The sequence below is a fragment of the Triticum aestivum genome, chromosome 2B (assembly GCF_018294505.1).
Source record: "Triticum aestivum cultivar Chinese Spring chromosome 2B, IWGSC CS RefSeq v2.1, whole genome shotgun sequence".
Taxonomy (NCBI): domain Eukaryota; kingdom Viridiplantae; phylum Streptophyta; class Magnoliopsida; order Poales; family Poaceae; genus Triticum; species Triticum aestivum.
This window is the reverse complement of record NC_057798.1, coordinates 33,199,814-33,221,475: the sequence shown is the minus strand read 5'-3', so window position 1 is coordinate 33,221,475 and position 21,662 is coordinate 33,199,814. Positions and strand designations below refer to the sequence as shown.

The 21,662-nt window shown below is 44.4% G+C and overlaps 2 pseudogenes; both read left to right on the top strand.

Moving 5' to 3' along the window:
- The first annotated feature begins 6,879 nt into the window (after window positions 1-6,879).
- LOC123038858 (putative invertase inhibitor) lies at window positions 6,880-7,360 on the top strand (annotated as a pseudogene).
- A 9,335-nt stretch (window positions 7,361-16,695) lies between these two features.
- On the top strand, window positions 16,696-21,079 carry LOC123043312 (putative invertase inhibitor; annotated as a pseudogene).
- Window positions 21,080-21,662: the final 583 nt, after the last annotated feature.

The window sequence follows — 21,662 nt, the reverse complement described above, 5'->3', positions numbered from 1 at the left end:
TGGATCTGGGGAGGGGATAGGGTTTGGGTGGTTGGAGGGGATGAGGGGGGAGAAGGGGGTAGCGACGATGGATCTGGGGAGGGGATAGGGTTTTGGTGGTTGGGCTGCCCGGGGGTGGGGTTCTTTTTCTTTCTTTCTATTTTTTCTTTAGATAAATGTATTGGATGGATGGATGCCATGTCGTCGATCCATGGCACAAACATTTAAACCAATAAGAACAAAGCTTATGTAATTGTAATTTTCTATTTGTTTCTCTTGTATTTTTTGCATGAGGGTGCATTTTGAAATGGCATAATATGTTCAAAATATATCATACTTTGCATCAGAGTGCATCTTGGAATGGCAAACAATGTTGCCTAAGGAATTTTTCATTTTATTTACACGAGAAATTCATTTTCCATTTTTCGAGTGCCTAAAATGAGGTTTTTTTATGAAGGATCTACCATATATTTGTTGCAAAATTGTACCAAATCAATTTTTTTAAATACTAGGACATATTTAATGCACAATTGACCAAATGGTTGGGTGTAAAAAGTTTTGATCCACCTCTCGTGAAAAAGACAAATTCCCGCCGATTCAGTAGGAAGCGGGTCAAATTTGAACTCTAGCTACCTCGTAGTTTGCTCTTTATTTTTTCCAAAAATAATTTCAAGGTACATAAGTATCTATTTTATCACAGAAACACCAAAAAAATTCAAGATTCAACCACTAGCTAGGAACGGTCATTCCCGCTGTTTTGACCGCATTTTCAAACGGGCATAAATTTTATAAAAAAACAAAAAATTGGAAAAACTTCGCATTGTGTCACTATATGTGACCAAGTTACCAGCAAAAATTATAAACTTGTAACATGGTGATTATTTTTAAAAACTGTTCTCACAAACGAGCTATCAAGCGTGAAGATGCATGGCTTTCAACCCAAATGCTCAATCTTATGTCTACATTCATGGATAGTTTGTTCAAATGATCTCATATTGTGCACAAGGGTGCATATTGGAATGACAAACAATGTTGCCTAAGGGAGTTTTCATTTTTTTTACACGGAAAATTCATTTTCCATTTTCCGAGTGCCCGAAATGAGTTTGTTTTGTGAAGGACCTACCATATATTTGTTGCAAAATTGGACCTAATCAATTTTCTAAAATACTAGATCATATTTAATGCACAATTAACAAAATGGTTGGTTGTCAAAAGTTTTGATCCACCTTTGGTGAAAAAGACAAATTCCCGCCAATTCAGTAGGAAGCGGGTCAAATTTGAACTACAGCTGCCTCATAGTTTGATCTTTATTTTTTCCAAAAATCATTTCTAGGTATATAATTATCTATTTAATCATAGAAACACCAAACGTTTTCCAAGATTCAACCACTAGCTAGGAACGGTCAAGCCCGCCATTTTCACCGCATTTTGAAACGGGCATAAAAATTTCAAAAAAATCAGAAATTTGGAAAACCTTCGCATTGTGTCATTATATGTGACCAAGTTTTCAGGAAAAATAATAAACTTGTAATATGGAAATTGTTTTTAAAAAGTGTTCTCGGAAACGAGCTATCATGCGTGAAGATTCATGGCTTTCAAGCCAAATGATCAATCTTATGGCCACATTCATGGCATAGTTTGTTCAAATGATCGCATGTCGTGCACAAGGGTGCATCTTGGAATTCCAAACAATGTTGCCTAAGGGAGTTTTCATTTTCTTTGCACGGAAAATACATTTTCCATTTTCCGAGTGCCCGAAAAGAGTTTTTTTTTGTGAAGGACCTACCATATATTTGTTGCAAAATTGGACCAAATCAATTTTATAAAATACTAGTCCATATTTAATATACAATTGACCAAATGGTTGGGTGTGAAAAGCTTTGACCCACCTCTCATGAAAAAGACAAATTTCCGCCGGTTCAGTTGAAAGCGGGTCAAATTTGAACTACAGTTACCTCATAGTTTGCTCTTTATTTTTTCCAAAAATCATTTCTAGGTACATAAGTATCTATTTAATTAGAGAAACATCAAAAGTTTTCCAAGATTCAACCACTAGCTAGGAACGGTCAAGCCCGCCGTTTTGACCGCATTTTGAAACGGGCATAAAAAATTCAAAAAACCAAAAAATTGGAAAACCTTCGCATTGTGTCATTATATGTGACCAAGTTTCCAGGAAAAATAATAAACTTTTAATACGGTAATTATTTTAAAAAAGTGTTCTCGGAAATGAGCTATCAAGTGTGAAGATTAATGGCTTTCAAGCCAAATGATCAATCTTATGGCCACATTCATGGCATAGTTTGTTCAAATGATCTCATATTGTGCACAAGGGTGCATCTTGGAATTCCAAACAATGTTGCCTAAGGGAGTTTTCATTTTCTTTTCATAGAAAATACATTTTCCATTTTCTGAGTGTCCGAAATGACTTTTTTTGTGAAAGACCTACCATATATTTGTTGCAAAATTGGACCTAATAAATTTTATAAAATATTAGGCCATATTTAATGCACAACTGACAAAATGGTTGGGTGTCAAAAGTTTTGATCCACCTTTGGTGAAAAAGACAAATTCCCGTTGATTCAGGTGGAAGCAGGTCAAATTTGAACTGCGACTGCCTCATAGTTTGCTCTTTATTTTTTCCAAAAATCATTTCTAGGTAAATAAGTATCTATTTAATCAGAAATACATGGTTTGATGGCGAGACAACGAGGTTTGGATGGTGGCTGAGGGCCCCAACTCTAGAGCGCGTAAGCTCGCATGCCCGCCGCGTGGTCACCGCGTGACCGTGGCGTTGCCATGTGTTCTGGGCGGCCTAGGCATGTCTAGTGGGTTGGGCACTCCCCAGATAGGTGCTAGGAAGAAAATCACAACATAAGATTCTCACGAGGAGACCGATCGATGCTCAAACATGAATAAGCAGCCAAGTGTTTGATTTGCGGTACGGGAAATGCACATGGCTAATGGGCATGAGTTTTGGCTGAGGATGATTAGTTACTAAGAAGACCGTCTTCACAAATTTTCACCTCAAAAGGAGGAGCCTAGGTGGTACTTGTTTTGCAAAGTACCACACTGGACATAAATACGAATGTTGAAGCTGGGCTCAAAATAATGAATGGATTGAGCGGGCATTTGGTGGAGGATGGTTATTTGGGCATAGGGAAGCACTGTAGAAAATGGATACCATTTGGACATGCCAAAGTGGTACTTCCTTCACAAAGTGCTGCTCCGAACAAAATAGGAAAATGAATATTGTTGAGTTATTTTTGAACTAGGCAAGGAATGTTTTTGACATATTTGATGAACATATGATCCAAACAATTTATGAGAATTTTTTGGAAATTTTCGAAATAACAGAAATATAGGTTGCTTCACAACCTAGGACAAAAATTGACACATGGACATGACACAGGCAAAACTGATGAGATGGCGCCTAGTCATCACAACCCACCATAATCTACAAAACTATGACCATCTATATTGGTCGTTAACAACTAGAAATAAGGCAGCGGACCAGCACTATTTGCTTTATGACCATTTCGTGTAAGGAAATTACGACCTTTTTGAACAAAATGGTCGCAATGGTTTAGGGTTTGGAGCCCCCCGAACAGCTTTTGACCAATTGGTCTCAAATGGTCATAGATCTATGACCAATTCTTCCAGCGTCACTGACAAAAGGTCACTAGTTAACATATTTCTTGTAGTGTGGATGCGGTGGTAGGAGCTTTCTTATTGTAACAGACATTCAGTACACATAGTAGAGTGGCATTGTCTGCAGTGTTGATTCCTCTGTCCAATCATTTCTAGGAGCTTCCTTTGGTGCAATGGTGCATCTCATCTTGAGTTGTACTGTTTTTTTCTTATTTAACAAAACACAATATGATTTTGCCATGTGCATCCCTCAATCCTTGCCATGTCTATCCCTCGATGCTCTTCCAGATTTTTGCAATGTGCATCTACAAAAACATGGCAAATTTCTAAACTTTTTAATTAATGGTATATGGCAAATTTAAGATAAGCTCCTTACTATATACTCCCTCCGTAAACTAATATAAGAGTGTTTAGATTCAATTCCGTGCCGGCGGCCTGGATCTGATCACCCGCCCGCTGCATCCCTTGCTAGTGTTGCAGCCCTACACTTATACAGTGGGCTGGAGGTGGTGGTGATGCGTGATTGGTCATGCCGGCGCTATCTGCCCGTCTGCGGCCGCGATGAGCTAGGCCATGGGGTGCATCCACTCCACTTTGAAGGAGAGGCAACACCCTTCTTGCTACGAGGATCCTGTCCACCTCGCTCTCTGGACCGTGTGTGAGCTCGCTTGCATCCTTTCCCCCGTTTTTCTAGGTAACCAATTACATGAACAGCCTTCCATGAATGCAGCTTCCACTCCATGTCACAAAAAAAAGGAAAATGGATCTAGCTTCTGTTAGTTTGCCATCTTCTCCTCGAGAATATAACGACTAAATTTGTCATGTCACCATTTACAAATTCAGAAAAAGGGCCATGTTTTTTTAGAGAACGAACTTGTTAATTTGTAGTTTTTCAATCATGGCAACCCCCTATGCATATTGTATATCCTTTTTGCCATGTTATTCTAGAAAACACGGCAATTTTCTTAGCTTGTTTTTACTTTGTACATGGCAAAAATAAAGCAGAACAAGTTTTCTGTGAAAACATGGCAATCTCTGTTAAGCAACATGGAAATTCTTGTTAATACCACATGGCAAGTCATAAGGAATTTTTTATTAAGTAAAATCAAATGGCAAAATTAGTTGTTCCATGGCAATTTCCTTTTTTCTTTTTCATGACGGCAAATTTATTTTTTGTACCATGGCTTCTTCTCTATCTTCTTTTCATGATGGCAAGTTTATTTTAGTACCATGGCAAAATGTATTATTCGATCGTGGAAATTTCCATGTTCGTAGAACATGGCAAATTGTACTATTTTGTCATGGCAAATTATACTATTCGATCATGGCAATTTTCAACCCGCATTTTACCATGGTTATTTTCAGCCTGTAGGCCTAAAGAACATGGCAACTTTCCTTTTTGTAGCATGGTTAATTTATTTTTTATTACCATGGCAAATTTCATTTTGCATTTGCTATTGCAATTTTTTCTTTTTCTTACCCATGGGAAATTTACCTTTACTGCCATGGCAAAATTACATATCTTGCCATGGCAATTTTTTAATTTTTTATTCTGCCATGGCAATATTTCCTTTTGCTTTGTCATGGCAAATTTTGGATTCATTGACATGGCAATTTTCACCATTTGTTTCCCACGACAATATTTTCATTCATTGAGATGGAAAATCTACATTTATTGTCACGGCAAATTTACTTCAACATACATGGCAACATTCTGCTTTTTGGTTTTGCTATGGCAATATTTATTGCCATAGCAATTTTAGTTTAACATACATGGCAAAATATCCCTTTTTAGTTTTGCCATGGCAATTTTCCCTTTTGTTCCCCTGGGCAAATTCATGTCTACTGTCAAGGCAAAAGTACTTCAACATACATGGCAAAATTTAACTCTTTGTTTTGCTTTTACATGGCAATTTATTTTTTTTCTTGATTTTCCATGTTGGCGAAATTATATTTTCTACCATGGAAATTTTATTTTCCGTATCACGGCAAATTTCATTTTCCTGCCATGACATTTTTTTCCTTTTCTGTTATTTTTTTAGCATGATGGCATTTTTATTTTAACACCATGGAAATTTTATTTATTGTAACGTGGCAAATTATTCTGTTGGACCATGGCAATTTTTTTCTTTTTCTTTACTTTTCATGATGGCAACTTTATTTAGTTACGTCGAAAAGTTTTTCTTGTAACATGGACGATAAAAATTGTCTACCATGGCAAGCTCATTTTTGTGCATACATCCTCCCTTTTTCAATTTTTCGATAAAATTCTTTTTAAGTAAATTATTTTTGAAATAAAACATGGTGATTTTTTTCTAATAACAATAAAAATTATGTTTTGGTCTTTTTTTTACTATGATGGCCATTTTATATGATTACCATGGCAGTTTTATTTTTTATGTATTATACCATTGGACCATGGCAAATTATTTTTCTTCTTATTATTCGTGATGGCAACTTTATTAAATAATTCTTTTCGGGATGACCAGTCATGATGAAGCCCAAAGCGAATGTCAATTGGTTAATGAAAAGAAAAACAAATCTAGGCTTTAATTTGTATCAGAAAAAAAAATTAATTTTGTCGTTCGGGAGGAGAGCCCCCGAGCGGAACTAATTTTGTTCGGGCCAGAACTAATTTTGTTTCCCACGACAATATTCGAACGGCAATATTTTCCCTCGTACCGAACTTCAGTTCGGACCGCTCGCGTCCCGGCCTGAACGTTCGGCATATATCGAGGTCCTTTATTATACATTCAAATTCTTTTTTCTATTTTTGAGCACCAGTACAGACACAAGCATTCATATACACGTGCATACACTCACCTCTATGAACGTAGTCACACACACCCTATCCCTATGAGCACCTCCGAGAGATTGAGCCGGCATATCATCTTAAGAATTACGAAGTCACCATAGGCGCCTCGTCGTCGACGGGAACGTCTCCTCCCATTGAAAGCACATCGTCGGAAATCCTGAAATAAATCCAGGAATAATGCGAGCACCAGGATTTGAACCCTGATGGGTTGGGGATACCACTGTCCACCTAACCATCTCAACCACAGGTTGATTCGCATTATACATTCAAATTCGTTTAATGTGGCGTAATTAGTAAAAGAGTTTCACTTTGGTGCATGAGCAACAAATGGAAACGTTTGAAACCATAAACACAAATTTATAGCGCCAGCATCTAATTACTCCTTATACTCTTGTTATATATAATTCGAGTCTGACAGAGAAACAAATGAGACGACCATGGCCCCTCTCCAAGCTCTCTCCTCCGTCCTCGTCCTCCTGCTCCTCACACAGCACACGCGCACGGCGAGGGCGAGCACGCTGGAGGACACGTGCAGGCTCGTCGGCACCGGCAGGGCGCAGGACTACGACTTCTGCGTGAAGACGCTGGGGGCGGACCCGGCGAGCGCGACGGCCGACGAGCTCGGCCTGGTCGTCATCGCGGTGAGGATCGCCATGGCGACTGCCAAGGCCACCGGCGACCGCATCGCCCGGCTGCAGGCCTCCGAGACGTCGCCCCGGCGGCGGCTGGTCCTGGACGAGTGCGCCAACGACTACGCCTTGACAGTGCGCTGGCTGGGGCGCGCCTCCATGGACTTGGCCGCGGGCGGGGAGGAGGACCGGCTGACCGAGGCGGCCACCCTGCTGGAGCACGTTCGTGGCACGCCGGCGCGCTGCGATAAGGCGTTCGTCCTCTGGGCCGGCGAGAGGACGCCGCTGACCGACGCGGACCACGAGCTCAACGGGGTGACCATGATGGCGTTGAATATCTTGCGCCATTGCTTAAATGACGGGGCAAAATGAGCAAGTAGCACGAGGCCTTCTTCTACCTCCGGAAGAAAATGATCATCTTTTCCGGCAGTGAAATATGTGATGTGCAACAATAAAATGAGTAATAATAATAACTTGCAAAATTTCCAATGGAGATTGTAGAACGCTGTGGTCTTATCAGTATTTATTTATTTCAAAAATGACGCTGAAGATTTTCTCTGATTCACAAGAGTTCATTCAGATCAGGCGAGGAAGGTTACCGTTCGATTTTTACTGACAATTAGGTTTTTGATTGAGGGTTCTGTGATTCTCCAGCTACATGTCTTGTGTACGTGGTACCTTTCTCTGGCTCTTCTTTTCATTATGTAACCTCTCTGGCCTTTACAAAAAAGACGTTCTCATAACTAAATGTCTTTCTTGTGATTCTGATAGGCCCACCTACGACACATGCATGTACACCATGTTTCTCTACTGTAATTTAATGTTATATTTAGATGTTACAAAAAAATTATTTACATGTTACACAAAAGAGTTCAGGGTTCACTTAGAGGAATAATTGCTTTGCATGTATACATTTACTGAAAGGGACTGATGTGCTGAACTTTCGAGAATTCCGATTGGTCGTTAATATAACCTTTTCTCCTTTTGTTGAAATGTCCGAAGGAATTTCCCTTATTTTAGGTTTTCAACTTGAGGAGTTTCATGCTTTTTGAGTGGAGCCATCCACATATATAATATGATTCTCAAAAATTCATTATGAGGTAAAATCATTATATACATATTGTTTCCTGTATTTTTTATGTGACTAGGGCCAGCTTATTGCATGATTAATAAGACATTTTTGTGTAGTTCACCGTTTATTTTATTATGTCTGTATAAACAAGATTTTTTTGGTTATTTGGCCTCACAAATGTTCTTTCTTGAACAGCAACCATCAGAGAACAAGAACAACAATAGTGATGAGAAAGGAAGGAGCCGAGTATGCCACACACAGATACGAGGGTTTCCCCTGTGTTCTCTATATATGGTAATCCACTTCTTCACTGACTCAAATTGTTTACTGGTGAGCTAACAAGATGGTATTGTGTCTTTCCTCTTTCTCTGTAAGTGAATGATTCCAGGTTCTTGGGCATTATTCAACTGCCATACTTGTGGGAAATAAATGTACTAAACTTGTGAGATGGATTGATTAATGGGCAGTGGAATGGGATTAGGGCTCGCAATTTACAAACAATGAGTTGCAACTACAAAGAATGGATTGATTAGTGGGCAGCGGAATGGAATTAGGGCTCTGCACAGTTATGAGTTGCAACTACAAAGAATGGATTGATTAATGGGTAGTAGAATGGGATTAGGGCTCTGCACAATTATGAGTTGCAACTACAAAGGATGGATTGATTAATGGGCAGTGGAATAGGATTAGGGATCGCAATTTACAAACAACTCGAAAACGCTAAAAGTAACAAAAATATGAGTCGCACTTGGGTACGTGGTTGAAAAGAAAATGAATCATTGAAATGCTTCTGCCTCCCAAAGAGGCGTACCAGCATTTTCATCGAAGGGAAAATGTTTCAGAATCTGGGGGTTTCATCACCTGCTACTGCAACTGTTGTGTGTAAACATGAGAGGTGCGCCTCTCATTACATTCCATATTTGCTTGAATGCAAATATTTTAACTATTATGTGTCTATAAATGAGAGACGCATTACCTCCATATTTGTTGGCAGGTCAATGTTTCTAGATAGGGTGCTATTCAATTCTAACTGATTTTCTCCAGGTAAACCCATGGGTCCTCGTTCTAGGGTTTCTGCCGCCGCCATGGGCGACTCCCTTGCTTCCGCCCTAGTCTAAGCCGTTTCTCACCATGAGTCTACGTGGTAGTTCGTCCTCCGGATTACGGAGGGAGTCTAAGCCGTCTACGTTTCGTCTCGAAAGGAAGGAGGACCCGTCTGGGGCCGTGACCGGCAAGGGAACTGTGGCGGGCAGGACTCTCATAAGTCCTCCAGTCCGCCGCAATCTTCCTGGCAAGATCGCGCCTTTCAATAACCCGCTCTTCGACCCTGAAGCTACGTCTGCAGCAACCGCGTGCTCTCCGTCGATGTCGTCCGCTGGCGATGGGGGTGAAAAGGGGGGGGCCGATGAGGCCCCTACCCACCCGAAGTCGTTCGGTGGCGATGCGATGGTGCCCGCGCGGGGTTCCGGAGGTCAGATCGAGCCGGCGGAAGAGTTTGATCACACCAGCAACTGGGATGAGAGGGAAAGTGTGGGGCTGGATGGTCCGGAGGTCAGTATTGGCGGCGAGGTGAACCTAGATGATGATGTTGTTGTGGAAGAGGAACCTGTCGTGGAGCCGGTGGCGGCGCCGCCGCAATGGAGATTGCTCGGCCGTTACGTCAGCATCGGGCGGCCAAACGTCGACGACATGACGGAACACTTCAGCGAGGTCTGGAAGGTACGAACAGGCCTCAATATTGCAAGGATTAAGAACAATTGGTATGCGGTGACCTTCTTCTCTGAGGGAGATTACAACTTTGTAGCAAGGGGAGGACCTTGGATTTTCAAGGGAAACGCACTCATTGTTGGCCCGTTCAAGGAAGGAGAGCAGCCTTCTGAGGCTGTACTGAATTCAGTCCTGATCTAGGTCCGTGTATACAACGTTCCGTGGGGAAAACAGACTATTGCGTATGGCAAATTTCTTGCAGGCTTGTTGGGTACCGTCATGGAGGTGGATGCTGAGGCTGATGGGAGCAGGGTTTGCGAGTTCTTGCGTATACGTGTGGACCTGCCACTTGGCCGCCGGCTCCAGACCAAAATTACCATCGGCAAGGACCCAGCGAAACAAGTTATCTACCCACTCCGTTACGAGAGGGTGCCCCACTACTGCTTCTGGTGTGGATTCATAGGCCACGATGGCAACCAGTGCGAGAAGAAAAGGTTGGGTGTTCCGACCCGAGCATATGATGAAGGGTTGAGGTGCTCTCCATACAGAAAGTTTGAGAATAGATCAGCGTTTGTGGCACCTGGAACCCGGCCTGCAGCAAGACGGGGGCTGAACTTTGCTAGTAATGCTCCCTCTGAGGTTCTTGGAAAGCCAAGAGAGAGGCGTAGAGGGAAGGGAAGTCAAGAGCAGCAGCAAACAACAGAGATACCAGTACGGGTTGATGCTCACGATGGTTTTGGCGAACACAGCAGCTCTGACGGACACAACGTGGACACGGACATCTCTGATCGTGTTTTAGCTATGCGTGTACACTTGGCTGGGCAGAGAGCTGAGGCCAGCAGAGTCCGTACGGTGCGGGCATCATCTGAACCTCCAGAGTTCGTCTTCCTTGGAGGTAGAATACCTGCGCCCCTGCCACTTTCAGTACGCCCACCTGGGAGTGAGCCGAGCCACAACAGCAACCTTGGGAGCAAGGATATGATCCCGGCCATGCGTAACCTTCACGACACCTCGGATTTTTCATCTGCTGAATCCGATCAATACATGCAAGAGGCTGATTCTGTTCTGGGGAAGAGATTTTCACGTGGGCAAGCGTCCGACGACCTGAATCCCAACCAGGGAGCTATGGTGGTGCATGCAAAGAGGGGCGTTGTCAACAAGCAGAAACGAGGGAAGATTCAGCAGAGTGGCAAAGGCAAGAACCAAGATGAGGAGAAGATGGACTCGGACAACATGGATGGAGTGGAGGAAACCGGCCTTGGGGCCGCCGGTAAACTGGCGGGGTCGGGTGCGCCGCCCCGTCAGGAGCAATGAATTGGCTAAGTTGGAACTGCCGGGGGGCGGGGAATCTCTCGACAGTTCATGATCTCGCGTCTCTTGTTATGACGCAATCCCCAAGTCTTGTTTTCTTGTGTGAGACTAGGCAAAATAAAAATAAGATGTATCGTTTGCGTAATAGGTTAGGGCTTTCTGGTTTTGAAGGAGTCAGTAGTAATGGTCGTAGTGGCGGCCTAGCACTATTCTGGCATGAGTCTATGTATGTCGATGTGCAAGAAGCTAATGAAAGATTGATTGACGTGTATTTGCGTGTGTCCCCGGACAAGCCATTATGGAGAGCTACATTTGTTTATGGCGAACCGAGAGTAGAAAATAGACACATGATGTGGGATAAGCTCAAAGGTCTGCATGCTCAGAGCGCTCTGCCATGGGTGATTATCGGTGACTTCAATGAGGCTATGTGGGATTTTGAGCATCAATCGGAAACTCCGAGACCTGCTGGTCAAATGATTAATTTTCAGGATGCACTTGAAGCTTGTGGACTCACTGATCTTGGTTTTTCAGGACACCCATTCACATATGATAATAGGCGGAGTGGCCGGGCGAACGTCCAAGTTTGTCTGGATAGAGCGGTGGCGTCCAATGACTGGAGAGACATGTTTATGCAAGCTTCGGTGGCACACCTTGTGTCGCCGGTGTCGGATCATAGTCCGCTGCTCCTCAAGTTCTCGCTGGAACAGGACAGGCAGCCTCGCAGCAGCCGCCGGTACGAGTTGATGTGGGAGAGATCGCCGGCGTTAGAGGCCATTATCGCAAACTCTTGGTCAAGCAAAGGTACGAAGAGGAACCTGGGAGATGTACGGGAGGCCCTTGCTACTGTTATGGCTGATCTACACACTTGGAGTAATAAAACTTTCGGCAATGTTACACGGGAGCTAGAAAAGTCACGTACTAGGCTTGAGGAACTAACCAATATGAATGCAGACCGAGCTGAAATAAGACTGGAGATGGACAAGATGAATGAGCTGTTATACAGGGAGGAAATGTTGTGGCTCCAGAGATCTCGGATTGTTTGGCTAAAGGAAGGGGATCGTAACACCAAGATGTTTCACAGGAAGGCAGATTGGCGAGCGAGAAAGAATAAAATCCGAGGGCTGGCGGATGAGGCGGGTGTTATGCACACCGATCAGGCCAACATGCTACAGATGGTAAAATGTTATTTTCATAATTTATTCACAGCTGGCCCAATGTTGGATCCACATGATGTGTTACAGCTTATACAGCCCAAGGTGTCCGTGGAGATGAACAATAATCTATGCAAGAATTTTACCGATGAGGAGATTTCTAATGCAATGTTCCAGATAGGGCCCCTAAAGGCGCCGGGGCCGGATGGGTTCCCCGCGAGATTCTTCCAGCGGCATTGGGCGGTGATGAAGGATGACATAATTAATGCGGTTAAATTATTTTTTGCCTTTGGAGTCATGCCGGACGGGATAAACAGCACGGTCATTGTTTTGATCCCCAAGATTGACTCGCCGTCCCGACTCACTGATTTTCGGCCTATCAGTCTCTGTAATGTCATATATAAGGTGATAGCCAAATGCCTGGTCAATAGGTTGAGGCCTATTTTGGATGAGTTGGTGTCCCTAGAGCAGAGCGCCTTTGTACCGGGCAGATTAATTACAGATAATGCATTAATCGCTTTTGAGTGTTTTCATGCGATCAAACAGGAGAAGGACCCGGAGCAGAGCTTTTGTGCCTATAAACTGGACCTGTCCAAGGCTTACGATCGGGTAGATTGTGTTTTCTTGGAGCGAGTGATACAACAGATGGGTTTCTCTCACCGATGGGTGGATTGGATAATGAGGTGTGTCACCTCGGTGAGGTATTGTGTGAAAGTCAATGGAGCCCTCTCGGATTCATTCGCACCGTCTCGTGGACTACGGCAGGGAGACCCCCTCTCACCTTTCCTTTTCCTTTTTGTTGCTGACGATCTTGATACTATTCTAAAATAGGAGATTGCAGCCAACCGCCTCACTCCACTCCGGGTGTGCACCCAAGCTCCAGGCATCTCACACCTCCTTTTCGCGGATGACACCTTATTGTTCTTTCGTGCTAATGGAGAGGAGGCTGCCCAAGTCAAAGAAGTTCTCAGTACATATGCTAGAGCTACGGGCCAGCTCATAAATCCTGCCGAGTGCTCTATAATGTTCAGCCCCAAATGTTCACAAGCTAACAAGCAGGAGGTCATGCACAACTTGGACGTGGTGAATATGAGCTTTGAGGAAAAATATCTTGGCTTTCCAACGCCAAGTGGCCGCTTTTCAAAAGGGAAACTACACAATCTTCAGCAACAACTGACAAAGAGAATTATACAGTGGGGAGAATTGATGTCCCAAGCAGGACGTGAGGTTCTTATTAAGGCGGTGGCGCAGGCCCTACCCACCTTCCTAATGAGTTTGTTTAAATTTCCTAGAAGCACCTGCGATGATTTGGGGCGGATGATTCGTAGCTACTAGTGGGGCGCGTACAGAGGCAAGAGGAAAACCCACTGAAAATCTTGGGACTCGATGCTGAGGCCCAAATCGGCTGGGGTATGGGATTCAAGGACTTCAGACTCTTCAATCAAGCAATGTTAGCTCGGTAAGCATGGCGTATTTTGGTCAACCCGGAATGTCTTTGTGCGCGCGTCTCGAAGGCAAGGTATTTCCCTAATGGACGATTAGAAGATACTGTTTTCACTAGCAACGCGTCGCAAACTTGGCAGGCCATTGTGCATGGGTTCGAATTGCTGAAGAAAGGCTTAGTCTGGCGCATCGGTAACGGGCAATCGGTCCGAATTTGGCGGGACTCCTGGATACCACACCCTGTTGGTCGGCCACCAATTACCCAACAGGGAAGGTGTTGTCTCCGCCGAGTCTCAGAGCTACTAGACGAGCATGGTGCATGGCGCGGAACCCTACTTCAACAGTACTTTTTGCCCGTTGATGTTCAGGAGATACTAAAGATTAAAGCGTCCCCTCGGCTGGGGGCAGATTTCCTTGCATGGGGTGCAGAACGCACTGGTATCTTCACCGTATGTAGCGCGTATCGGCTGGCGCTTGAGGACAAGCTTTGTCCCTCTTCAGTCGCAGCGAGCAGGGCACCGGACGGACGACGTGCCATCTGGGCATTATTATGGAGGTGCCCTGCTCCTCCTAAGGTGCGTGTGTTTGCATGGCGTTTGGCTACTAACTCCCTTGCCACATGGTCTAATAAATTCAGTCGACACATGGAGGTTACTGATATATGCCCATTATGTGGTCTCGAGCGCGAGGACACTTTTCATGTGTTTTGCAGGTGCCCTCGGGCGGTGCATTTGTGGCAGACTATGGCGGAGGTGTGGAGTATACCGGACATCGAGTCAGTCCGTAACACCGGCCCAGAGTGGCTCCTGAACCTAATTGCAGAAAGCAATGAACGGGACCGGCTGCGCCTGATTATGCTGTTGTGGAGATGTTGGCATGTGCGCAATGAGATCACCCATGACAAACCGGCGCCGCCTGTGGAGGTATCCCGTCGCTTTTTGCAGAGCTACGTAACCTCACTGCTCGGGATCCAGCAGTATCCACAGGGAGATTGGGACAAAGGGAAGATGACCATCCAACAAGAAGGTGCAGAACAACCTATATCACATGTGGGAGGTGTGCCACGAATAGTCCACAAATGGAGTCCCCCACCCGCCAACTGGACGAAGCTGAATGTCGACGGCTCCTTTTCCCATGATGACGGGAGGGCCGGGACGGGAATGGTGCTCCGTGACCAGGAAGGGGCCATTATTTTCTCCGTGTGTCGCTCGCTATGGTCTTGCCCGGACCCTCTACATGCCGAGCTGGCTGGGTGCATGGAGGGCATAGCTTTGGCCCTCCAATGGACGGAGTTGTCGTTTATCGTCGAGTGTGATAGTCTGCAGGCAGTGCAACTGATCAATGCCTCAGGACAAGACCGCTCGCAGTATGCCATGGTGGTCTCGGAAGTGAAGCATCTTATAAGTGAAAGGGAGTGCCATGTTATTCATATTTCTCGAGAGCAGAATAATGTAAGCCATGCGTTGGCGAACTTTGGAAGGACGGAGGACCGTACTGTGGTCTGGCTCCGCTCCGGCCCGGACAATATCCCTAGCTTGTGTAGGGAGGACCTTCTTGGCTCTTGAGTAATACAAATCCCTTTTACCCCGCAAAAAAATTCTAACTGATTTAACATAGACATTTTGGCTAAAAAAAGGTTAATCAATTGACAATATTGCAACATATGCATGAGGATCCCTCGAAAAAAAACATATGCATGAGGATAATATTTGTGCCCCGTTGAAACGCACGAGCAATTATCTAGGATGATGGGACTTAACAAATTGTCAAATTTGGAGGGAACACCAGATGGATTTGGATTGGGCTGATAACAAGTGAAGTAATAATAATAGAGTGGCCAAAGAGCTGAAGTTGAGGGGCTCCTGATAGATCCATTTGTTGGCCCGTGGCAATGCACGGGCATTCTACTAGTTTTCATTAATAGATCCATTTCCCCTCAATCTCTGGTAAATTCTTTGGGGCGTGCTATGCGTCGGCCGGCGGATCTTTTTAAAAGATCCATCGGGTTCTGAGCCTTCGAATCTGACATGATCTCGCGGCCGAGCGTCTTCCTCACTTTTGTAACAGAAGTCGTGTTGTGAGAACCCTTTTGCAACATAGGTCTTGTTGCATAAACGTCGTCGCGTAGCACAACACTAGCACACTTGTGGGAACTGTTGTTATGGCGGCACCAGCGGTTGTGACTGAGCTCGAGGAGGCAACAACCATGCATGCTTGTCCACGCCGGTGCTCCCTCGGGAGGGTGGGGCGACGGCGGACGCGGCTCCCCGTGGATGCGGATGCCAGTGCTCTCCCGATACGGCGGACGCGACTTGAGGACTTGGGGCGGCTACAAATGGAACCTGCGTCCTGCGGGGATGAGAGTTCGGAGAAAGAGAGGAAAATGGCTGGGAGAAGATAACAGAGGTTTTTGAAGATAAGGTAAGGGGCACATGGCTGGTTGGGGCTAGTAAAAACATGTGAACGTGTGCGGTATGATCAGATGATATCCAATGCTGTATGGGCGGCGGAACGTTGTCCGTGATCGGTGAATGATTTCTCTAAACTTTTTTACCATTTGTTAATTACATTTGTCAAAATTTTATTGTGGAAGTGGCTACGTCTCAGTCGACTGAGACTTAACCTTAGTCAAGTGATATAGTACAAGGAGAAAAAGAAAAGAAAAATGAAGAATCTTTTTTGCATGGATCTCCATGCAAGATCAAAGGAATATAGCATCGATTGAGACAAAACAAAGTCTCAGTCGACGGAGTACTTAGCAAAATTGTTTTATTATCGGAATCAATAACATCTGAACGACCAGTATTTTAAGCTTTTGGGCCGAACGTGCTTTTCATCATTGGATTCAGGTACGAATCTTAGAGCAGAGGAAATTAGCCAGGTCAGCTTTTTATTTCGTTCGGGGAAATTGACTGCCGCCGCGAACGCCCCCCACCACCACTCCTGTGTTTCCCCGTCCCAGCCACTCCTTACCCATTTCTCTGCCACACAGTCGCCCCATCTACCCCCCACCAACACCGTCCCAGCCCTTTCGTTTACTCCGGCGATGGTGTTGGCGGCGATCCCAGCGTGGTTCAGTGGCGCGATGTGGAGATGGAGGCTCACGCGCATCATGCGGTTGGTGGATCTCGGCTGCTGCGGCCATGTCGACGGCGGCGGAGGCGAGGGACCCACGCTTGCTGGTGTCGTGATTCCAGTGGGCCGGAGGTGAGGACCGGAGGTGCTCCTTTCCGCGCGTTGTCTCCGTCAGCCACCTCGACCCCTGGTGGAGGGGCGGTCTCAAGTCTCACCGACAGTTTCTCGGTGCGCGGCCCCGTGTCGACGGCGGCAGATAGACCGGCCGTATGCCTGGTCGTGCTGCTGTTTTGGAGGGTAGGAGATCAGGCTCGCGGGTGCCCGCGCCCGATCTGAAGCCGGGAGGGAGATGCTCTTGTGTAGTTGTGTGTGCCCGTCGTCGCTGCGGCAGCTCCGGTCGTGCGCGCCGGCAAGACCTCCACTGCCAGTTCCTGTCGCTTTGGGTCTTACATCATCTGTCGCATCCCCAAACATCATCGACTGTGGCCCTATCCGGTGAGCACCCACCTCTCTTTTTTGCTTGTAACTAGATGCTGCTTTGTGGACGCGGCGGTAGGAGCTTTCTTATTGTAACAGACATTCGGTGCACACAGTAGAGTGGCATTGTCTGCAGTGTTGATTCCTCTGTCCAATCATTTCTAGGAGCTTCCTTTTGTGCAATGGTGCATCTCATCTTGAGTTGTACTGCTTTTTTCTTATTTAACAAAGCACAATATGATTTTGCCACGTGCATCCCTCAATCCTTGCCATGTCTATCCCTCGATGCTCTTCCAGATTTTTTGCAATGTGCATCTACAAAAACATGGCAAATTTCTGAATTTTTTAATTAATAGTATATGGCAAATTTAAGATAAGCTCCTTACTATATACTCCCTCCGTAAAATAATATAAGAGTGTTTAGATTCAATTCCGTGCCGACGGCCCGGATTTGATCACCCGCCCGCTGCATCCCTTGCCGGCGTTGCGGCCCTACACTTATACAGTGGGGTGGAGGTGGTGGTGATGCGTGATTGGTCGCGCCGGCGCTATCTGCCCGTCTACGGCCGCGATGAGCTAGGCCATGGGGTGCATCCACTCCACTTTGAAGCAGAGGCAATACCCTTCTCGCTACGACGATCCTGTCCACCTCGCTCTCTGGACCGTGTGTGAGCTCGCTTGCATCATTTCCCCCGTTTTTCTAGGTAACCAATTACATGAACAGCCTTCCATGAATGCAGCTTCCGCTCCATGTCACAAAAAAAAGGAAAATGGATCTAGCTTCTGTTAGTTTGCCATCTTCTCCTCGAGAATATAACGACTAAATTTGTCATGTCACCATTTACAAATTCAGAAAAAGGGCCATGTTTTTTTAGAGAACGAACTCGTTAATTTGTAGTTTTTCAATCATGGCAACCCCCTATGCATATTGTATATCCTTTTTGCCATGTTATTCTAGAAAACACGGCAATTTTCTTAGCTTGTTTTTACTTTGTACATGGCAAAAATAAAGCAGAACAAGTTTTCTGTGAAAACATGGCAATCTCCGTTAAGCAACATGGAAATTCTTGTTAAAACCACATGGCAAGTCATAAGGAATTTTTTATTAAGTAAAATCAAATGGCAAAATTAGTTGTTCCATGGCAATTTCCTTTTTTCTTTTTCATGATGGCAAATTTATTTTTTGTACCATGGCTTCTTCTCTATCTTCTTTTCATGATGGCAAGTTTATTTTAGTACCATGGCAAAATGTATTATTCGATCGTGGAAATTTCCATGTTCGTAGAACATGGCAAATTGTACTATTCTGTCATGGCAAATTATACTATTCGATCATGGCAATTTTCAACCCGCATTTTACCATGGTTATTTTCAGCCTGTAGGCCTAAAGAACATGGCAACTTTCCTTTTTGTAGCATGGTTAATTTATTTTTTATTACCATGGCAAATTTCATTTTGCATTTGCTATTGCAATTTTTTCTTTTTCTTACCCATGGGAAATTTACCTTTACTGCCATGGCAAAATTACATATCTTGCCATGGCAATTTTTTTATTTTTTTATTCTGCCATGGCAATATTTCCTTTTGCTTTGTCATGGCAAATTTTGGATTCATTGACATGGCAATTTTCACCATTTGTTTCCCACGACAATATTTTCATTCATTGAGATGGAAAATCTACATTTATTGTCACGGCAAATTTACTTCAACATACATGGCAACATTCTGCTTTTTGGTTTTGCCATGGCAATATTTTTCATTAATGGACATGGCAAACTTGCATTTATTGCCATAGCAATTTTAGTTTAACATACATGGCAAAATATCCCTTTTTAGTTTTGCCATGGCAATTTTCCCTTTTGTTCCCCTGGGCAAATTCATGTCTACTGTCAAGGCAAAAGTACTTCAACATACATGGCAAACTTTAACTCTTTGTTTTGCTTTTACATGGCAATTTCTTTTTTTTCTTGATTTTCCATGTTGGCGAAATTATATTTTCTACCATGGAAATTTTATTTTCTGTATCACGGCAAATTTCATTTTCCTGCCATGGCATTTTTTTCCTTTTCTGTTATTTTTTTAGCATGATGGCATTTTTATTTTAACACCATGGAAATTTTATTTATTGTAACGTGGCAAATTATTCTGTTGGACCATGGCAATTTTTTTCTTTTTCTTTACTTTTCATGATGGCAACTTTATTTAGTTACGTCGCAAAGTTTTTCTTGTAACATGGACGATAAAAATTGTCTACCATGGCAAGCTCATTTTTGTACATACATCCTCCCTTTTTCAATTTTTCGATAAAATTCTTTTTAAGTAAATTATTTTTGAAATAAAACATGGTGATTTTTCTCTAATAACAATAAAAATTATGTTTTGGTCTTTTTTTTACTATGATGGCCATTTTATATGATTACCATGGCAGTTTTATTTTTTATGTATTATACCATTGGACCATGGCAAATTATTTTTCTTCTTATTATTCGTGATGGCAACTTTATTAAATAATTCTTTTCGGGATGACCAGTCATGATGAAGCCCAAAGCGAATGTCAATTGGTTAATGAAAAGAAAAAAAATCTAGGCTTTAATTTGTATCAGAAAAAAAATTAATTTTGTCGTTCGGGAGGAGAGCCCCCGAGCGGAACTAATTTTGTTCGGGCCAGAACTAATTTTGTTTCCCACGACAATATTCGAACGGCAATATTTTCCCTCGTACCGAACTTCAGTTCGGACCGCTCGCGTCCCGGCCCGAACGTTCGGCATATATCGAGGTCCTTTATTATACATTCAAATTCTTTTTTCTATTTTTGAGCACCAGTACAGACACAAGCATTCATATACACGTGCATACACTCACCTCTATGAACGTACTCACACACACCCTATCCCTATGAGCACCTCCGAGAGATTGAGCCGGCATATCATCTTAAGAATTACGAAGTCACCATAGGCGCCTCGTCATCGGCGGGAACGTCTCCTCCCATTGAAAGCACATCGCCGAAAATCCTGGAATAAATCCAGGAATAATGCGAGCACCAGGATTTGAACCCTGATAGGTTGGGGATACCACTGTCCACCTAACCATCTCAACCACAGGTTGATTCGCATTATACATTCAAATTTGTTTAATGTGGCGTAATTAGTAAAAGAGTTTCACTTTGGTGCATGAGCAACAAATGGAAACGTTTGAAACCATAAACACAAATTTATAGCGCCAGCATCTAATTACTCCTTATACTCTTGTTATATATAATTCGAGTCTGACAGAGAAACAAATGAGACGACCATGGCCCCTCTCCAAGCTCTCTCCTCCGTCCTCGTCCTCCTGCTCCTCACACAGCACGCGCGCACGGCGAGGGCGAGCACGCTGGAGGACACGTGCAGGCTCGTCGGCACCGGCAGGGCGCAGGACTACGACTTCTGCGTGAAGACGCTGGGGGCGGACCCGGCGAGCGCGACGGCCGACGAGCTCGGCCTGGTCGTCATCGCGGTGAGGATCGCCATGGCGACTGCCAAGGCCACCGGCGACCGCATCGCCCGGCTGCAGGCCTCCGAGACGTCGCCCCGGCGGCGGCTGGTCCTGGACGAGTGCGCCAACGACTACGCCTTGACAGTGCGCTGGCTGGGGCGCGCCTCCATGGACTTGGCCGCGGGCGGGGATGAGGACCGGCTGACGGAGGCGGCCACCCTGCTGGAGCACGTTCGTGGCACGCCGGCGCGCTGCGATAAGGCGTTCGTCCTCTGGGCCGGCGAGAGGACGCCGCTGACCGACGCGGACCACGAGCTCAACGGGGTGACCATGATGGCGTTGAATATCTTGCGCCATTGCTTAAATGACGGGGCAAAATGAGCAAGTAGCACGAGGCCTTCTTCTACCTCCGGAAGAAAATGATCATCTTTTCCGGCAGTGAAATATGTGATGTGCAACAATAAAATGAGTAATAATAATAACTTGCAAAATTTCCAATGGAGATTGTAGAACGCTGTGGTCTTATCAGTATTTATTTATTTCAAAAATGACGCTGAAGATTTTCTCTGATTCACAAGAGTTCATTCAGATCAGGCGAGGAAGGTTACCGTTCGATTTTCACTGACAATTAGGTTTTTGATTGAGGGTTCTGTGATTCTCCAGCTACATGTCTTGTGTACGTGGTACCTTTCTCTGGCTCTTCTTTTCATTATGTAACCTCTCTGGCCTTTACAAAAAAGACGTTCTCATAACTAAATGTCTTTCTTGTGATTCTGATAGGCCCACCTACGACACATGCATGTACACCATGTTTCTCTACTGTAATTTAATGTTATATTTAGATGTTACAAAAAAATTATTTACATGTTACACAAAAGAGT